This window comes from Scyliorhinus torazame, chromosome 1 (assembly GCF_047496885.1).
Source record: "Scyliorhinus torazame isolate Kashiwa2021f chromosome 1, sScyTor2.1, whole genome shotgun sequence".
Lineage (NCBI taxonomy): Eukaryota > Metazoa > Chordata > Chondrichthyes > Carcharhiniformes > Scyliorhinidae > Scyliorhinus > Scyliorhinus torazame.
In genome coordinates, this window is record NC_092707.1 from 187545311 (window position 1) to 187560505 (window position 15195).

Consider the following 15195-nt stretch of genomic DNA (forward strand, 5'->3'; position numbering starts at 1 on the left):
CCGAGAATAGATTGGATGCTGACATCAAGGTGGGCCTGCATAGCAGAGGGAAGTATCCATCGGCCTCCACTCAGGTGACTTGTTACATGCGAGTTGTTCATTCCAGCTTGATGACTCTTCCCTCTCACTGACCACATGTCCTTTCTACCACAGGATCTCCATCGGATTGTGCAGGTCTATTCAGGGCGGCCTCTCCCCCTGCCATCCAAGAGAACATCTTAGAGGAGAGCTCCGTAGATGCCACCGTCGGGCGTCACAGCTGTCATCCCCATCCTCCACCTTGTCAGAGATGCACACCTCGGTGGGTGAACGTAATGGACAAGCTTCTGGGCCACATTCCCATAAGCACCTCACCACTTCTGATGCACGTCAGGTAGAGGCAGGAATGTCCAGTGGAGACAGCATTCGAAGGTCTGCTGGATCCCGGAACCCAGCTGGGTCCCAGTCAGATGCTGAGCCAGTGGACCAGGCTATCCTGCAGCTGATGCAGTCGATAGAGTGCAGCCGTGAGAGTTTGAAGGGGATTTCAGTGACACTCCAGTGGGTCAATAGCCGATGACAGAGTCCCAAAGGCTAAGGGCACAGGAGATGGTGCCAGCAATGCGGGTACCTATCACAGTGGAGGGTCTGGAGCACAATGTCAGGGCCATGAATGGCAGTGTCCAAGGCGTTGCTCAGTCAGTGATGTCCATGGCTGTGTCCCAGGTGCTGGGGGACTTTTCCAAAGCACTGTGGAGCATGCCCCAGTCTCAGGTGGGCATTGCTGAAGCACTGTGGAGCACGCCCCAGACGCTGTGTGTGTGTGTGTGTGTGGGGGGGGGGGGGGCTTTGGGGGTGGGGGGGGGGGTGGATGTCCCAGATGCTGGGGCATGTGTCCCAGTCTCAGGTGGACCTTGCTGGGGCGCTGAGTATCATGCCCCAGAAGCAGGCAGACAGACATTGGTGAGGCGCTGTAGAGTGTGGCCGGGGATGTCCGAGAGTCGCAGAATGTAGTTGTCATGCAGACTGCCTGGGAAGCGCGCACACATGTGCAGAGACGTACAGGGAGTGGAACTCCTGCCAGTCGATGAAGGGTGCTCCCGGACAGCTCGATGTGTGCAAGGCGACATGCATGCCATCTATGACTGCCTGGACCTGGGGCATCCCAGTGATGCCCATGCAAGCAGATGATATTCAAATAAAAATAGAAGAAACCAGCAAGAAAGAGCAAGATAAGGTGTTGGGGCATGCCTGAAATAAGCAAATAAGTACATTCAGTGGGCAGCACAGTGGCGTAGTGGGTTAGCACTGCTGCCTCACGGCGCTGAGGTTTCAGGTTCGATCCTGGCTCCAGGTCACTGTCCATGTGGAGTTTGCACATTCCCCCCGTGTTTGCGTGGGTTTCGCCCCACAACCCAACGATGTGCAGGTTAGGTGGATTGGCCACGCTAAATTTCCCCTTAATTGGAAAAGATGAATTGGGTACGCTCAATTTATTTTTAAAAAAGTACATTTAAAAAACTTACATTTCAGAGTTTACTTAGGCATGCAGAACTTTCATTTCTATTTCAGATGCACTTAATGCATGCTGGGAGAAAGGCTAGAAAGTGCAACAATTCTTGCTTTCAATAGTTGTTATTTGTGCAGGAAAAAGTTCTGGCACAGATAAAATCCTTTCCATCTGTGGGGAACCACTGTAATAGGAGATGTAAGGTAGGACCTGCACTACAGGTTCGCCGGTAGCTCCTGCCGGCTGGCTCCGCCCACGGAGAACTGTATAAATATGCATGACCTCCAGTGCCCTGCCATTTCGCCAGCTGCAGCAGGAGGCCACACATCTGACTGTAATAAAGCCACAGATGTACCCAACTTTAGTCTTTGTGCAATTGATCGTGCATCAATTTATTACAGCCAGATTTTCCACAGAATGGATATCCAAATTAAGCCCGATCGCCTGCAGCTGGATCTGCACTCGCCCGACGCCAGGAAAGACTTTACTCACTGGCTCGCATGTTTCGAGGCTTACATCAACGCGGCGGACCCCGCGCCAACGGAGGCTTAGAAAGAAGATAAACGTCCTGTACTCCAGACTGAGCTCCGGCGTGTTCCCGTTGATCCAAGACGCCACGACTTATACAAAAGCAATGGAACTCCTCAAAGAACACTACGTGCAGAAGGCGAACACGCTCTTCTCCAGGCATGTACTTGCCACTCGCTCGCTACTACCTGGTGAGTCCATCGAAGACTTCTGGCGGACCCTAATTCCACTCGTCCGGGACTGTGACTGTCAGGCCGTCACGGCAGCCGAACACGTGAATCTCCTCTTGCGCGATGCCTTCGTGACGGGGATTGTGTTTATCATAGAATTTACAGAATTTACAGTGCAGAAGGAGGCCATTCGGTCCATCGAGTCTGCACCGGCTCTTGGAAAGAGCACCCTACCCAAAGTCAACACCTCCACCCTATCCCCATAATCCAGTAACCCCACCCAACACTAAGGGCAATTTTGGACACTAAGGGCAATTTATCATGGCCAATCCACCTAACCTGCACATCTTTGGACTGTGGGAGGAAACCGGAGCACCCGGAGGAAACCCACGCACACACGGGGAGAATGTACAGACTCCGCACAGACAGTGACCCAAGCCGGAATCGAACCTGGGACCCTGGAGCTGTGAAGCAATTGTGCTATCCACAAGGCTACCATGCTGCCCCACGTTGGACCTCATCCGATAATGATTGCTGGAAGGGGCCACGCTCGAACTGGCGGAGATGAAAATCTTGGCGCTCTCCATGACGTTCGCATCCCGTAACGTACAATCGGACCTCTCCCGCCACGCTGCCCACCCTTCTACCCCTTCCTACCCCTCCTGGACCCCGCCGACGACCTCCTCAGCCGGGGCCCTGACTTCGCAATACGTCTGCGCCGATCCGCGCACCCCGGGGGTCCCCGCTGCTACTTCTGCGGTCAGCAGAAGCACCCCCGCCAACACTGCCCGGCCCGCACTGCAGTTTGTAAAGCCTGCAGTAAAAAGGGCCACTTTGATGCTGTGTGCCAGGCCCGCGCAGTCGCTGCGATCGCGCCCGCTATCGCCCTCTCCCCCCACACCAGACGCACAATGGGAGCCGCCATCTTCTCCTCCCGGGTCCATGTGCGACCAATGGGCACTGCCATCTTGTCCCCCTTCAGCCACGTGCGCCCCATGGGCACCGCCATCTTCTCCCGACCCCGTAATGTGCGCACCATGGGCGCCGCCATCCTGTTCCCCACAGGGTCCCGGACATCCCGACATCGGAACCGCACACGCTTGCCAGCCGAAGCATCCGAAGGCTACCCGCAGCTCGCTTCGATGACACTGGACCAATCTCGCCCGCACAACCTGGCCACCGCGTCGACGGCGGTTAAAATCAACGGCCACGCAACCTCATGCCTGCTGGACTGCGGGAGCACCGAAAGCTTCGTTCACCCAGATACAGTAAGGCGCTGCTCCCTCGCGGTCCACCCTGCCAATTAAAGGATCTCCCTAGCATCCGGATCCCACTCCGTCCCGATCCGAAGCTTTTGTACAGTCACCCTCACGGTCCAGGGCGTAGAATTTAGTAAATTCCGCCTCTATGTCCTTCCTAATCTCTGCGCTGCACTCCTGTTGGGCCTTGACTTCCAATGCAACCTCCAGAGCCTCACCCTCAAATTCAGCGGGCCATTACCCCCCCTTACCGTTTGCGGCCTCACGACCCTCAAGGTCGATCCCCCCTCCCTTTTTGCCAATCTAACTGCGGATTGCAAGCCCGTTGCCACTAGGAGCAGGCGGTACAGCACCCAGGACAAGACATTCATCAGGTCCAAAGTCCAGCGGCTGCGTAAGGAGGGTATTATCGAGGTCAGCAACAGCCCCTGGAGAGCCCAAGTGGTAGTGGTTAAAACTGGGGAGAAACACATGATGGTTGTGGACTACAGCCAGACCATCATGCAGTTTGATGCGTACCCCTTCCCACGCATATCTGATATGGTCAATCAGATTGCGCAGTCCCGGGTCTTCTCAACAATTGACCTGAAATCCGCCTATCACCAGTACCCCATCCGGAAGTCGGACTGGCCGTACACGGTCTTCAAGGCGGACCGTTGCCTCTACCACTTCCTTAGGGTCCCTTTCGGTGTCACAAATGGGGTCTCGGTCTTCCAAAGAGAGATGGACCGAATGGTCGACCAGTACGGTTTGCGGGCCACCTTTCCGTACTTAGATAATGTCACCATCTGCGGCCATGACCAGCAGGACCGCGATGCCAACCTCGATAAATTCCTCCGCACTGCCACTCTTCTCAACCTGACCTACAACAAAGATAAGTGTGTGTTCAGCACGACCCGGTAAGCCATTCTCGCTATATAGTCCAAAATGGACTTCTCGGGCCCGACCCCGACCGCATGCGCCCCCTCATGGAACTTCCCCTCCCCCACTGCCCCAAGGCCCTCAAACGCTGCCTGGGGTTCTTTTCCGACTACACTAACTGGGTCCCAAACTATGCGGACAAGGCCCGCCCACTCATCCAGTCCACCCAATTCTCCCTCGCGGCCGAGGCACAACACGCTTTCGCCTGCATCAGAGCAGACATCGCCAAGGCCGGGCTGCGCGCAGTGGACGAGTCGCTGCCTTTACAAGTAGAAAGCGACGCTTCAGACGTCGCCCTTGCCGTCACTCTAAACCAGGCAGACAGACCCGTGGCATTCTTTTCCCGCACCCTTCTTGCCTCTGAAATTCGACACTCATCCGTCGAAAAGGAGGCCCAAGCTATCATTGAAGTTGTATGGCATTGGAGGTATTACCTGGCCGGTAAGAGATTCACTCTCCTTACGGACCAACGGTCGGTAGCCTTCATGTTCAATAACACACAGCGGGGCAAGATCAAGAATGATAAAATCTTGCGGTGGAGAATCGCGCTCTCCACCTAGAATTACGAGATCTTGTATCGCCGCGGTAAACTCAACGAGCCCCCAGACGCCCTCTCCCGAGGTACATGTGCCAGCGCACAAGTGGACCAACTCCGGCCCCTACACGACAGCCTTTGTCACCCGGGGGTCACTCGATTGTACCATCTGGTCAAAGCTCGCAATCTGCCCTACTCCGTCGAGGAAGTAAGGACAGTCACCAGGGACTGCCAGATCTGTGCGGTGTGCAAGCCGCACTTCTACCGGCCAGACCGTGCGCGCCTGGTGAAGGCTTCCTGCCCCTTTCAATGCCTCAGCTTGGATTTCAAAGGGCCCCGCCCTTCCACCGACTGTAACACGTACATTCTCAGTGTGGTCGATGAGTACTCCAGATTCCCCTTCGCCATCCCATGCCCCGATATGACGTCTGCCACCGTCATCAAGGCCCTTAGCACCATCTTCACTCTGTTCGGTTTCCCCGCCTACATCCACAGTGACAGGGGATCCTCATTCATGAGCGATGAACTGTGTCAGTTCCTGCTCAGCAGGGGTATAGTCTCCAGCAGGACGATCAGCTACAACCCCCGGGGGAACGGGCAAGTAGAACGGGAGAATGGGACGGTTTGGAGGGCCATCCAGCTGGCCCTACGGTCCAGAAACCTCCCAGCCTCTCGCTGGCAGGACGTCCTCCCTGACGCTCTACACTCCATCTGGTCACTATTGTGCACCGCCACGAAAAACACACCCCATGAATGTGATTTTACCTTCCCCAGGAAGTCCACATCCGGGGTGTCGCTCCCGACTTGGCTCGCTGCTCCAGGACCCGTCCTCCTCCATACTCACGTCCGACTCCACAAGGCGGACCCCTTGGTGGACAGGGTTCACCTGCTCCATGCCAACCCTCAATATGCCTACGTTGAGATCCCCGACGACCGCCAAGATACTGTCTCACTCAGGGACCTGGCACCGTCAGGTTCCACCCCCCCCCCCGCCCCCCACCAATGCACCCCCCGCACCTCCCACCGCGCCACCAATATTGACCCCACCAGAGCACCCCCCCTCCCCTTTCCCGCACAAGAGGACGAAGAGGACTTCTGCACGCTCCCGGAGTCCCCCGATGACTGGCCAGCATCAGCACCGCCACCCGGTTACCGCCATCGGTGCCACCTCCACCACCGCCAGCACCGACTTTGCCGCCACCGTTACGCCGCTCCCAACGATGCACCAAAGCACTGGACCAGCTGAACCTTTGACGGACTCCGGACCGTCAACATGGACTTTTCTTTCCCTACCACTGTACATAATTCCACTAATTGTACATAGTTTCACGTCACCCCTGCCGGACTCATTTTTAACAGAGGGTGAATGTGGTGAACCACTGTAATAGGAGATGTAAGGTAGGACCTGCACTAGTGGTTCACTGGTAGCTCCTGCCGGCTGGCTCCGCCCAGGGAGAACTGTATAAATATGCATGACCTCCAGTGCCCTGCCATTTCACCAGCTGCAGCAGGAGGCCACGCATCTGACTGTAATAAAGCCACAGTTGTACCCAACTTTAGTCTTTGTGCAATTGATCGTGCGTCACCATCTATTGTGCTCGTGCCAGCACTCTAGGAAGTGACACCCTCTTATGACCTTCAATCTTGTTTCAAGGATTTATTGAATGCTTTCATACGAAGTACCATGGGTTCTGCTTCGACATTACATTTTGACAGGGCACTCCATAGCCCTCAAACCACAAATGTTTGCAGGACAACAGGAGGCCATTCACTTCATTGTGCCTGTACTGGCTAGTCCATCATGTAATGAAAATGAATGCCACAGCCTGTCCCCTCTCCATAGGCTTCCATCTGCTGTAAATATTTATCGATTTATTTTTCTCCTAAAAGGTGCAATGGTCTTTGCATTAACCACTCCTTATTGCAAAGAATCTCATGTTAACAACTTACTTTGTAAAATTAAATGTCTTGGCCTCGGGCTCCACAATGACAGTTGCCGAAACACCTGTCTATCCCTAACTAGTGAATCTCCCATGATTATGCAATTGTGTACTTTGTTCTGCATCCCTGTGTAATTATTTGTCCAATGCATCTGTGAATGTGCTCTCGGCTCGCTGTGGTGTCATCACCCTCACAGTCTGAGTGTGCTACACACCTGGAAGATTCCTATATTCCCTCCCTCTTTCATTACTGCTGGGTGACCATCCAATTATCTCTTTGACAAAGAGTCATCCAGACTCGAAACATTAGCTCCCTTTTCTCTCCACAGATGCTGTCAGACCTGCTGAGATTGTCCAGTATTTTCTGTTTTTGTTTCAGATTCCAGCATCCGGAGTAATTTGCTTTTATCAATCAGACCAAGGCGTGGTCTGCTCCTCTTGCTCCATGTGGCAGGCTGGGGACAGTTCCAGTCCCCAGGGTCAGCATGTGTGCAGGAAGTGTCTCCAGTTACAGCTCCTGGAAACTCGAGTTTCAGAGCTGGAGCGGCGGCTGGGGACACTGTGGAGCATCCGCGAGGCGGAGAGCATCGTGGATAGCACGTATAGAGAGGTGGTCACACCGCAGGCTCAGACTCCGCAGGCAGGAAGGGAATGGGTGACCTCCAGACAGAGCAAGAGGGCTAGGCAGGTAGTGGAGGAATCTCCTGTGGCCATTTCCCTGCAGAACAGTTTTACCGCTTTGGATACTGTTGAGGGGAATGGCCTCTCAGGGGAAAACAGCAACAGCCAAACCCGTGGCACCACGGTTGGTTCTGCTGCAGAGGGGATGGGTGATAAGTGTGACAGTGCAATAGTTACAGGGGATTCAATTGTAAGGGGAATAGACAGGTATTTCTGTGGCCGCAAACAAGACTCCAGGATGGTATGTTGCCTCCCTGCTGCTAGAGTCAAGGATGTCTCGGAGCGGGTACAGGACATTCTGGAGGAGGAGGGTGAACAGCCAGTGGTCGTGGTACACATCGGTACAAACGACATAGGTAAAAAATGGGATGAGGTCCTAAAAGCAGAATACAGGGAGCTAGGAAGGAAGTTGAGAAATTGGACCTCAAAGGTAGTGATCTCAGGATTTCTACCGGTGCCACGTGCTAGTCAGAGTAGAAATGACAGGATATAAAGGATGAATACGTGGCTGAAGGGATAGTGTCAGGGGGAAGGTTTCACATTCCTGGGGCATTGGGACCGGTTCTGGGGGAGGTGGGACCTGTACAAACTGGACAGGTTACACCTGGGCAGGACTGGAACAGATTTCCTAGGGGGGCTATTTGCTTGAGCGGTTGGGGAGGGTTTGAACTAAAATACCAGGGGCATGGGAACCTATGCAAGGAGTCAGAGAAAGAGGGAGCAAGGACAAAAGCAAAAAGTAGAAAAGTGAATAAGAAAAGTGATAGGTGGAGAAACCAAGGACAAAATTCAAACAGGGCAGTAGAGAAAAATATTGGGAGCAAGACAAGCATTGTGAAAAAGACAAACTTAAAGGCTCTGTGCCTTAATGCACAGAGCATTTGCAATAAAGTGGATGAACTAATTGCGCAGATAGATATAAATGGGTACGATATAATTGGGATTACGGAGACATGGCTGCAGGCTGAACAGGGATGGGAACAGAATGTTCCAGGGTTCTCAGTATTTAGGAAGGACAGGCATAAAAGAAAAGGTGGCGGCGTGGCACTGCTGGTTAAAGAGGAAATTAACACAATAGTGAGAAAGGATATTTGCTCTGACAATGTGGAATCTGTATGGGTAGAGTTAAGAAATACCAAGGGACAAAAAACATTAGTGGGTGTCATATATAGACCCCAAAACTACTCTTGTGAGGTTGGGAATGGCATTAAACTAGAAATTAGTGATGCATGTAATCAGGGAATATCGGTGATCATGGGTGATTTTAATCTTCACATAGATTGGGCAAATTAAATTAGCCACAATGCCGTATTCTTGACCAATATGTGGAGGAACCAATGAGAGAGCAGGCCATCTTAGACTGAGTACTGTGTAATGAGAAGGGAATTATTGCCGTTCTGGCTGTACGCGATCCCTTGGGGATGAGCGACCATAACACGATAGAATTTTTTTCCAAATGGAGAATGAAGTAGTTGATTCAGAGACTAGGGTGCTGAATCTTAATAAAGGGAACTATGAGGATTTGAGGCGTGAGTTGGCCTTGATAGATTGGTGAGAGTTACCTAAAGGGATGACAGTGGATAGACAACGGCAAACATTCAAGGAACGCATGGAGGAACTACAGCAACTGTTCATTCCTGTCATAAGAGGGGTAAGAGGGCCAATCCATGGCTTAGAAAGGAAATTAGAAATATTATCCGATCCAAGGAAGAAGCATACAGTTTGGCCAAGAAAAATAATAGGTCTGAGGATTGGGAGCAGTTTAGAATTCAGCAAAGAAGGACAAAGGGATTGATTAAGAATGGGAAAGTACAGTACGAAAGGAAGCTTGCAGGGAACACAAAGACTGACACTCAGAGTTTCTACAGATATGTGAAGAGAAAGAGATTGGTAAAGAGAAATGTAGGCCCACTGCAGACAGAAACAGGGGAATACATAATAAGGGACAAAGAAATGGCTGAGCAATTGAATACATACTTTGGTTCTGTCTTCACAAATGAGGACAAAAATCAGATCCCAGAAATGTTGGAGAATGAAAGGTTTCGTGAGAGGGAAGAACTGAGGGAGATCAACATTAGTAGAGAAATGGTGCTGGGAAAACTGATGGGATTGAAGGCAGATAAATCCCCAGGGCCTGAGAATCTGCATCCCAGAGTGCTTAAGGAGGTGGCTCTGGAAATAGTGAACGCATTGGTGGTCAACATCTGGGATTCTACAGACTCTGGAGCTGTCCCTGCAGATTGGAGGGTAGCTCATGTCACTCCGATATTCAAAAAGGGAGGTAGAGAGAAAGCAGGGAATTATAGACCAGTAAGCCTAACATCGGTCGTAGGGAAAATGCTTGAATCCATTATCAAGGACTTTATAGCGGAACATTTAGAAAGCAGTGACAGGATCAGTCAGAGTCAGCATGGATTTATGAAGGGAAAATCATGCTTGACAAATCTGTTGGAATTCTTTGAAGAGGTAACCAGTACAGTCGACAAGGAGGAGCCAGTCGATGTGTTATATTTGGACTTTCAGAAGGCGTTTGACAAAGTCCCGCATAAGAGACTATTGTGCAAAATTAAAGCACATGGGATTGGGGGAAATGTATTGAGGTGGACAGAAAACTGGTTGGCAGAGAGGGAACAAAGAGTAGGGATTAATGGGTATTTTTCAAATTGGCAGGCAGTAACCAGTGAGGTACCACAGGGATCGGTGCTGGGACCCCAGCTATTCACAATATATATTAATGATTTGGATTAGGGAACAAAATGTAACATCTCAAAGTTTGCAGATGATACCAAATTAGGTGGGAGGGTGAATTGTGACGAGGATGCAGGGATCCTACAGCATGATCTGGACAGGTTGGGTAAGTGGCAAACCAAAGGCAGATGCAGTATAATTTGGATAAGTGTGAGGTTATTCATTTTGGAAGCAAAAACAGGAAGGCAGATTACTACCTGAATGGTTGTAAATTGGGAGAGGGAAGTGTGCAGCGGGACCTGGGTGTCCTTCTGCACCATTCGCTGAAGGTAAGCATGTAGGTGCAGCAGGCGGTAAAAAAGGCTAATGGTATGTTGGCCTTCATTGTAAGGTGTTTCGAGTATAGAAGCAGGGATGTGCTGCTGCAATTGTACAAGGCCTTGGTGAGGTCACACTTGGGAGTACTGTGTGCCGTTTTGGTCTCCTTCCCTGAGGAAGGATGTTCTTGCTCACGAGGGAGTGCAGCAAAGGTTTACCAGACTGATTCCAGGGATGGCTGGAGTGTCATATGAGGAGAGATTGACTGGGCTGGGATTGTTCTCGCTGGAGTTTAGAAGAATGAAGGGGGATGCCATAGAGACTTATAAAATTCTAACAGGAAGAGACAGGGTAGATGCAAGGAAGATGTTACCAATGATAGGTGTGTCCAGAACCAGGGGTCACAGCCTGAGGATTCAGGGTAAACCATTTCGGACAGAGATAAGGAGATACTTCTTCACACAAAGAGTGGTGAGCCTGTGGAATTCATTACCACAGGAAGTAGTTAATGCTAAAACTTTGAATATATTCAAGAAGCGGCTGGATATAGCAATTGGGGAGAATGGGATCAAAGGCTATGGGGAGAAAGCAGGATTAGTCTATTGAGTTGGATGATCAGCCATGATCGTGATGAATGGCGGAGCTGGCTTGAAGGGCCAAAGGCCTCCTCCTGCTCCTATCTTCTATATATCAATGTATTATCCTCATGGACCTCATGGCCGAAATTTTCACATCACCCACCAGCACAGGGTTTTCCTGTGGCAGAGGCGGCTCCTCATTGCACACCGGCAGAAGTGTTAATGCTGACCTGATGGGCCAAATGGCCTCCTTCTGCACTGTAAGGATTTTATGATTCTATGATCTTGCGGTTCCGCTGAAGTCACAGGCGATTTGCATGGCTCGCCAGTCCCTCTGCCTGGCTTCAGTAGGATCAGATGATCTCGCCGTCGGGAAGGGCCAGAAAATCCCACCCTATGTAACTGCACTGTGACTATCTCCTGGAATCGTGCATTCTAGGAAATTCTCAGCCCTGCTTGGAATGAAATGTTTATGGGCACGCCAGTGAAGGGTGAATTATTACATCTCAGTGTAATTCAAACACTAGAGGGCACCACCAGTTCTCCAGTATAAATATCAGACCTCCGGGAATGCTGGGTAGTTAGCAAAGGAGAAAGACTGAGAACAACACGAGGAGTAGAATAGATTAGAGAGAGTTGCCATGAGGATATCATATGGAGCTCCTAATAAAAGCCTGTGGAAAATCCTCATGGACAACTCCAACTACATTTTATCCATCAACATACTCCATTATTCCCACAAAGCACATTACCAGATTTGTTAGACATTAATGGTCTTTTCAAAACAAATGATAATTTGGCCCTTAATTAATTAACCAGTCATCTCAGGTGAATGTTACATTTCTTCAAGAGTAAAGTTTCTGGAAACGTATCTACTGGCCTTTTGGTTAGTCAATGCTAGTTTCCCGGTTTATTTCTTCTCTCCCTTTTTCAACAAGAAGTCTTATGTTGGTGGTTCCCGCATTCTCCGGTGCAACGTTAATGCTTCAAACTTTATGAGGTCCATAATGATCAACTCAAATCTCAAAACTTAGTATGAGACTATTACAGAAAGTACATGATTAAAATTTGATATGCCCGCAAGTTTTTGTGCTAAATGTTTTAAGGTTAAGCAAATATAACCAGAAAAGTTCCAGTATTCTTCATCTTTAAAACATAATTTCAGCCCATATCATAAAATATTGAAGCCAGAATTCACAGTTGATGGCCCCCTGCTGTGTAACCTCAATTGTCTGCTTAATATGAAGGGAGGCAGTGGCGTTGACATAATGTCACTAGACTAGTGATTCAGAAACCCAGTCTAATGCTCTGGGGACATGGGTTGAAATCCCACCACGGCAACTGACAAAATTTAAATTCAATTAATAAATCTAGAAGTAAAAGCTTGTCCAGTCGTAACCACTGCCAATTGTAAAAAACAATCTGGTTGACTGATGTCCTTCAAGGGAGAAAATCTGCAGTCCTTACCTGGTGCCTGCAGATCCACAGCAATGTTGTTAACTCTGAAATGGCCGAGCAAGCCATGCAGTTGTATCAAACTGCTACAAAGTCTAAAAGGAATTAAACCGGACAGACCACCCAGCATCGACCGAGGCAGCAGGACCAAAAATGGCAATTCCAACCCTTAACACCATGCAGTGTCCTCCTTACTAACGTCTGGGATCCTGTGCAAAAATTGGGAGAGCTATCTCATAGACCAGTCAAACAACAGCCTGAGATAGTCAAGAATCATACTTTACAGACAATGGACGCAATTCGACGGCCTCGTCATGCCGAACTTGGTGACGAACGAGGCCTTTGAAGCTTACGGGATTTGCGATGCTTCAAATGACTCGCGAGATTGAATTGGATCTCGCGAGAAGTCACAATCTGGATTTCATTCTCGCTAGGCGAGATCCAGATACGCATTTAGCTCATTTAAATGTGGATTTGCTGGATTCTCCAGGCACCTGGGATTCACCGGTTGTGCCTGGGAGATCTCGCTAGGGCGCTATTTAGTAATGGTCCACACAAACATGGACCAGTCGTAACAGCACATGGAAACCACCGGGTGGGTGGGCATTGGGCAGGGTACTACTCTGCCCAATGACCACTGGCACAATGGCACTTTGGCACAGCCAGCCTGGCTCCCTGGTACTGCCACCTGGGCTCTCTGGCAGGGGATTGCCATGGTGCCAGGCTGGCACTATCAAGATGGCATTATGAGGCTGGCAGGGGCCAAGAAACACCTCGTCAAACACGCCCAAAACTAGCCAGAGAAATGTTTCATTAAATCATGCCTAATGTCAGAAATATCTTGCCCCATCAAGAGGACAGGCCTACCAGAAGGAGGGAGCTTCCCTGGGAGTCCTCACCAATAATTCTGAACCCCATGAAGTCTCATTGTATCAGATCAAACATAGGCAAGGAAACCACCTGTTGAGTACAACGTACTGACCACCTTCAGCTGATGAATTAGTACTGTCCCATATTGAACACCACTTGGAGGAAGCAGTGAGGATGGCAAGGGGGCAGAATGTAATTTGGGTCTGGGACTTCAGTGTCCATCATCAAGAGTGGTTTGGTGATACAATGACTGACCCAGCTAGCTGAGTCTTAAAGGGCATAGCTGCTAAGCTCGGTCTGTGGCAGGTTGGGAGGGGACCACCATGAGGGAAAACCCTGCTTGACCTCATCCTGCCCAATCTACCTGTTGCAGGTGCATCTGTCCATGATAGTATTGGTAAGGGTGACCACTGCACAGTCATTGCGGAGACAAAGTCCCATCTTCACATCAAGGGTACCCTCCACCTTGTTGTGTAACTACAAATGAATAGATCTAGCAACTCAAGACTGGGCAACACTGAGGCATTGTGGACTGTCAGCAGTAGCAGAATTGTACTCAATCACAATCTATAACCTCATGGCCTGGCATACCTCCCACTCTACTATTACCAATAGGCCAGGGAATCATCTCTGGTTTAATGAAGAGTGCAGGAGGGCATGCCAGGAACAGCACCTGACATGCATAAAAATGAGGTGACAATCTGGTGAAGCTGAAGCAGCAAGCGATAGACAAGCTAAGCAACCCCAGAACCAATAGATCAGATCTAAACATTGCAGGCCAACCACATACAGTAATGAAAGGTGGTGGACAATTAAACAACTCACTGGAGGAGGAAGTTCCACAAATATCCCCATCATCAATGATTTTTTAAAAATAACTTTAGAGTACTCAATTATTTTTTTCCAATTAAGGGGCAATTTATCAAGGCCAATCCACCTAACCTGCATATCTTTCGGGTTGTGGGGGCGAAACCCACGCAAACACGGGGAGAATGTGCAAACTCCACACGGACAGTGACCCTGAGCCCGGATCGAACCTGGGACCTCGGTGCCATGAGGTAGCAATGCTAACCACTACGCCACCATGCTGCCCGCCCATCGTCAATGATAAAGGAGCACAGAACATGAGTACGAAAGACAAGGCTGAAGCATTTTCAGCCATGTTCAGTCAGAAGTGGTGAGTGTTTGATTCATGTCAGTCTCCTCCTGAGATCCCCCAGCATTCCACTCAAGAAATGGCTGAACGCATTAGATACTGCAAAGGCTATGGGCCCTGATAACATTCTGGCAATAGTACTGAATACTTTTGTGCCAGAACTACTGGTCCCCCATGAGAAGGTGTTCTAGAACAGCTAGAACATTGGCATCTACCCAGCAAAGTGAAAAATTGCCCAGTGTGTCCAAAAAGCAGGATAAATCCAACCCAGCCAATTCTCCATCCGTCTACTCTCAATTATTAGCAAAGTGGTGGAAGGTATCATCAACAATGCTATCAAACAGCTCTTACATAGCAATAACCTACTCACGGATGCTCAGTTTGGGTTCCAACAGGGTCACTCAGCTCCTGAACTCATTATAACCTTGGTTCAAACATTTGACAAAAGAGCGAAAATCAACAGGTAAGTGGAGTGTTATTGTTGTTGATATCAAAGCAGTATTTGAGACTTAATGCATTAAGGAACCCTAGAAAAGCTGAAATCAATGGGAATCAAGGGGAAAACTCTCCACTACTTTGATTTATACCCATCATAAAGGGAGATAGT

At 49.8% G+C, this 15195-nt stretch overlaps 1 protein-coding gene across 1 annotated transcript in view; it reads right to left on the bottom strand.

Moving 5' to 3' along the window:
- LOC140418834 (CUB and sushi domain-containing protein 1-like) overlaps positions 1-15195 on the bottom strand; it is a 573350-nt gene that overhangs the window by 14180 nt on the left and 543975 nt on the right. The gene's annotated exons all lie outside the window — the stretch shown is intronic.